Raw genomic sequence first — 5,475 nt, 5'->3', positions numbered from 1 at the left:
GGAATGCCACTGAAGGGCACTGAGGAATGTAAAGGTTGAGGAGGAGGTGTCCTGCCAAGGGCTTGTGAAGGACCTACACGAGGGTGAAGATAGGGTCCAAGGTGTGGAGGCAAGCGTGATGGAGAAGGGGAGAGAAATGGAGCTGCGAGAGGAGTGGAAGGGAAGAGAGGGGGTGTGAGAGGAGTGGAAGGGAAGAGAGGGGGTGTTGCACTTTGCATCCTTCTAGGATTGGGACGAGGACGAATGTGGGGGTTGATAGAAGAAGGAGGAAACGTTGATTGTGGAAAGGAGCGGGAGGCAACCAGGGAAGCCATGGACGGAATGACACCCACAACTGCATGGGAGCTTGCTGCATTGCCATGAACAAGCTGAGACGATTCCTCCTGGTTGGATGACATCTCCACGTCAGTGTCACCCTGAGTGCTTGGAAAGTACTCTTCCTCTCCCTCACAAGACCCCTACTCTTCGTTGAGCTCTTGGAAGGATGGGTAGGAAGGGGTGGAGCTCGTCATAGCTTCAAGCCTGCAGCAGGAAAGAAGGGCAATGTCAGGGACATGCACATGCAAAAGGTTGCGCCTTGCTACAAGAGGACCTTGCAGAGAGGTTGCGCACACCTTGCAAACGCACCTTGCAAACGCACTGGAGCTTTTGGCAAGCAAAGGAGAAGAACGCTTGCAAACACGCTGGAGCTAACGCGCAAGCAGCGGAGAAGAACGCTGATGCAGAAGAAGGCCTTCGCAACGTGTTGGACAGGAGGTGAGTGGAGGATGGAAGTGTGGAGGCAGACTCCAGAGGAAGTAGAAGTTGCAGGCGTCGAGGGTGGGGTCTACTTTGGCAGGAACTTGGGTGGCGGGAGGGAATGAGCAACCAGAAAGCCAGAGATGGCTATTGGCTGCGCATTGCATGCCTTGAGTGGTAGTGAATGACGGTCACCGTCATTCCTTCACGCCCTACATGGACGTGACCTCTCATAGCCAGCCATTGGAGTGCCACGTCGACTGAATCTTCGACTAAAGGTATGGGGCATACCCCCCCCCAACCGGCCTCCATATTTGTGACGGCGTTGCTGCAAACTCCGGGCGGCCCATCATGGGGACCAACCCAACACCTCCAGAACCGCTAGCAACGACGGTCGGTAGAGGGTATGGGGACGGACTCTTATACCAACGTAATGCCAACTATTTAATATAATCGGAAATAGCTCTTTCTCGGAGTCTCCCTCCCTCTTTGGATGGGGACATGGCATGATGCATCCTATGATCACTCTGTCAAGGTTGCAGCAGTCAGTCCCAAAAAAACCGACGGACATCATATCGGAAAATGCCACATGTCGCCGCTCTTGATTCCCTTGACGATCGGGAAAGGCCATGTGCCGGCCTTTCCCGGTCAGGATCCGGCCGGATTTTGGCTCGAGGACTATGAACCGGTCATGGGATCCGGCCAGATTCCTCCGGGAAAGGCCTCCCTACTCACTTGAGATCATCTGTAGAACCCAAGTTTTGCCAACAAAAAATCAATCTGAAAAAAGAGGCAGTACCAGTAGTACAATAGAGGTAGAGGATGAATATTAAGTATGCCTAACAGGTCAAGGAGGAGCTAAATAAACTTCTGAAGGTAGGATTTATCCTCCTCGACAGGATCCTTCCACTTAATCTTGTATTTAGTGATCGTCCTATTTCTAACTTGACGTTCACGAAATCCAAGAATAGTTTCAGGTTCGTGTGGTACAAAGGTCAAATCTTGAACCTCTATAAGTTCTTGAGGAGCTGCTACTTGATCCTCAGCACCCAGTAATTCCTTCAGTCTACTGACATGAAAGATTGGATGAATTCTTACATCAGGAGGCCATTCCAGTTCATATGCAACTTGGCCAATTCTTCATATAATCTTGAATGGACCGTCGTATATAGGGGATTTCCTAACATGTTCAGTACTTAGGCTCTTGGATCCCTTGTGAATACGCAAATATACCATCGTTCCAATAGAGAACTCCCTAGGTGAACAATGTCTATTAGCCTTCCATTCAAGAAACTCGTCGAAGGCCTGACATCTTCTTTGTGTGAGATTTGCCTCCATCTTGTTAGCAACATGTTCACTTTTCCTGTAGCATAGTTAGTGCCATACAATTCAAGTTCACAAGTATAGTTTTAGGGGCAACAAATTTGCAAGTCAATGCCGTTCCCCATTGATTATTGTGAGCTGGGTTTGGGTGGTGAAATAGCCACATGCTGATGAAGGGCATATCGGTGACTGGAACATTTTAGTCATTTTTTCAACGATAGGTGCACAGAACTAGTCAACAAGAGGTAAGATGGCTGCTGACTGTCATTTGTGGCTCGACATAAAGTGAGGAAATCTTGCCTGAAGATGTAGTTAAAGTGCAAGATCTGAGGGGGGCCATGGAGCCTGCATTTTGTAGAATTGTTATTCTAACAACATGAGTTTTTTCCAAGTTCTTGCGTATTAGTTAAAGCAGTATATCCCACAAATTGTCTCGTCTCCTAGTCACATTCTGAAGAGAGATTGCTCATCTATTAAGAACATATCAGCAGCATGTTTACTATCAAAGAGGTAAAAAATGACAAGAACTAACAACTGCCTGGTTGCACTGAGGAGTTGCCATCAAATCTGTACTAGGTTCTTAATATTTAGCACTTTTCTTGCGTTCGAGTTTTGGACTCTCTAGGAGTGTTTTGAGGTGATGGAAATATGATATAAGTTTGTTTTGCAGATGCTGTGGTGAAGATGCTGAATTTAAACAATCCTGTTGTGAGTGGGGGCACAGCTGATGAAGAAGTTTACAAAGTTCTAATCTTAGATCGCTTTTGCCGAGACATTCTATCACCTTTGATTCGTGTTAATAAACTCCGGAAACATGGGATAACTCTGTACTTCACCATTGACAAAGACAGACAGACTATACCAGATATTCCAGCTATATATTTTATTCAGCCCACTTCTTCAAATGTTGACAGAATTATCAAAGATGCATCAAAGGGGGTTTATGACAGCTTTCATCTCAATTTCTCATCTTCCCTTCCCGGTACTTTGTTGGAAAATCTGGCAGCTGGCACACTTAAGGCGAATTGCATCCAACGCATCTCCCACACACATACGTGCAACTGAACGATCCCCAAGCTCAGGACAAGGACATCGAGACTGTTGTGGAAGGTATTGTAGATGGGATTTTCTCTGTTCTGTTGACTCTTTTGGTGGTCCCTGTGATCCGCTGCCCCAAGGGCGGACCAGCAGAGATGGTTGCAGTACAGCTGGATTCTCGTTTGAGAGATCACCTGGTTTCTCGGAACAACTTGTTTACAGAGTCTGGGCATCTTAGAAGTTCTTTCCAGCGTCCAGTTTTGTGCATCTTTGACAGGAATTTTGAACTTTCAGCTGCTGTACAGCATGTTTGGAGCTATAGACCAATGGTGCATGATGTTTTGGGGATGAAATTAAACAGGGTTGTGCAGGGTGGCAAGTCTTATGAACTAGATGATTCAGATACTTTCTGGGTTGCCAACAGTAGTGCACCGTTTCCCAAAGTTACAGAAGAGGTGGAGGCACAGCTTAATAAGTACAAGCAAGACGTTGATGCAGTGAATAAAAGGACTGGAAGCAAAGGAGAGCTTGACTTTGATGATCAAGCACTACTTGGAAATACAAAGCATTTAATGAGTGCTGTCAGTTCTCTTCCAGAGCTAACTGAAAGAAAGAGGATGATAGACAAACACACAAACATTGCCTTTGCATTACTAGGGGAAATCAAGTCCAGGTCTTTACAATTTGGAGGATGATAGTTTGTGCAAGGAAGTGCTGACAGGAATGCCCTGTTAACTGTTTTGAAAGGGAAGGGCACAAAGGAGGACAAGCTTCGAACTGCGATTGTTTACCTGTTGTCTCTGGAGGTTACTCCTATTCTAGACGTGGAAGCCATTGAAGGGGCTCTTAGAAAGTCAGATGTAGACCTCTCATCTTTCCTGTATGTGAAGAAAGTGAGGTCTCTAAATATGACTTTGGCTGCTGCAACTGCTGGGAGCAAAAACAATCTGGTTGATTGGGCTGAGAAGCTCTATGGACATTCACTCAGTGCAGTAACAGCAGGTGTGAAGAATTTACTATCAGGAGGAAGACAGATGGCTGTGACTAGGGCAGTGGAGGCACTGATAGAATCCAGGCCTGGGCCTGAAACAGAAGCGTACCTTGTCTTTGACCCTAGGTCTCCAAAGCCAAGCTCTCTAGCTAGAAGCCACATACAGGGGCCCTTTAAAGAAGCGATTGTTTTTATGATTGGTGGAGGAAATTATAATGAATATTTGAGCTTACAGGAGCTTGCACAGTGATAGCCACCTGTAAAGAACATCATTTATGGATCAACTGAAATTCTCACAGGTATGGAGTTTGTGGAACAGCTTGGGGTTTTGGGAAGGAAAGTGGGACTTGGGGAAACTGCTCGACCTTGTTAATGACTAGAATATAAGAACCAGCCCTTGCCATATCTTGCCTTGTATTCACATTATATTGTATTGCGGATAGATTACTGCCTCATGAATTAAGATCATTTTTAATCATTTCATGGGTTTTCAAGTGCTTACTTCCTATTCTAATTGGATATGTGGTGAGTGTATTCCTGTAAAACCACAGTCTGATAAATAGTGACATTTAGCGCTTAAACAAGGCTGTGGCCATCATGTTGTATAATGCTGCCTCAAACTATTGCAAGGGACATGCAAATAGTTCTCACCTCATCATCCTTGTCATGGCATAACTATGCATGTGGTATGAATGTAAGAACCTTCAAATTTAAAGGGATTCTTTAATAAATACCACGCTTACCCAAAGAAGGTTATCAATCTGGCATTTTTTGATGGCTTCTTCTCCCTCCCCTGTTAGAGAACAACAGAGGGTGCGCATAATGGAAGCTAACACAGAGAGAGAGTTATGAGCCCAGGAATCACGCAGTGGTATATTTAAATCCAAAACTTCCTTCCTTAATGTGTACTATGTAGATGTGCAGTAAGTAAATGGACAATGCACCTGTATATACAAATGTCACATACACTAGGGAGCATGGTGACACACAATCTGACCCATTTGTCATACTCCGTGACCCCATTGTGAGCCCTAGTCCAGGGACGAGTCAGGCACGAGCTACGGGGTCTGTTCCCAGTTCCCAAAGTCACAAGCCACGGCGGAGCAGTTTGGGTTGCTAGGGCAAAGCGTTGCGAGGTATCCACCTAGCAACAAGTTCAGAAGAGGGGAATGTCACATGCACCAGGGTCAACCCCAAATGGCAGTGACAACTGGCTGCCTAGTCAGAAAATTGCAGCATATTTGGCAAGCTTTGGGGGTTCCCAAGGGCAGCACACAGTGTGGACGGAGGGCAAGAGGGGCACCCTGCATACGCAGTCCCAAGGCCTTCCTGAAATGGCCGAAAAGGGCCTGGTTTTATAGGCAGGGCCAGCAGCCTGGTCGGCC

At 46.2% G+C, this 5,475-nt stretch overlaps 1 pseudogene; it reads left to right on the top strand.

The window, feature by feature from the left end:
• The first annotated feature begins 554 nt into the window (after positions 1–554).
• On the top strand, positions 555–4,714 carry LOC147893948 (SEC1 family transport protein SLY1 pseudogene; annotated as a pseudogene).
• Positions 4,715–5,475: the final 761 nt, after the last annotated feature.

This window comes from Dipteris shenzhenensis, chromosome 15 (genome assembly GCF_047967505.1).
Source record: "Dipteris shenzhenensis isolate YYH24624 ecotype China chromosome 15, Dip_SZ_1.0, whole genome shotgun sequence".
In the NCBI taxonomy this organism is placed as follows: domain Eukaryota; kingdom Viridiplantae; phylum Streptophyta; class Polypodiopsida; order Gleicheniales; family Dipteridaceae; genus Dipteris; species Dipteris shenzhenensis.
This window is presented reverse-complemented; position numbering and strand designations above follow the sequence as displayed.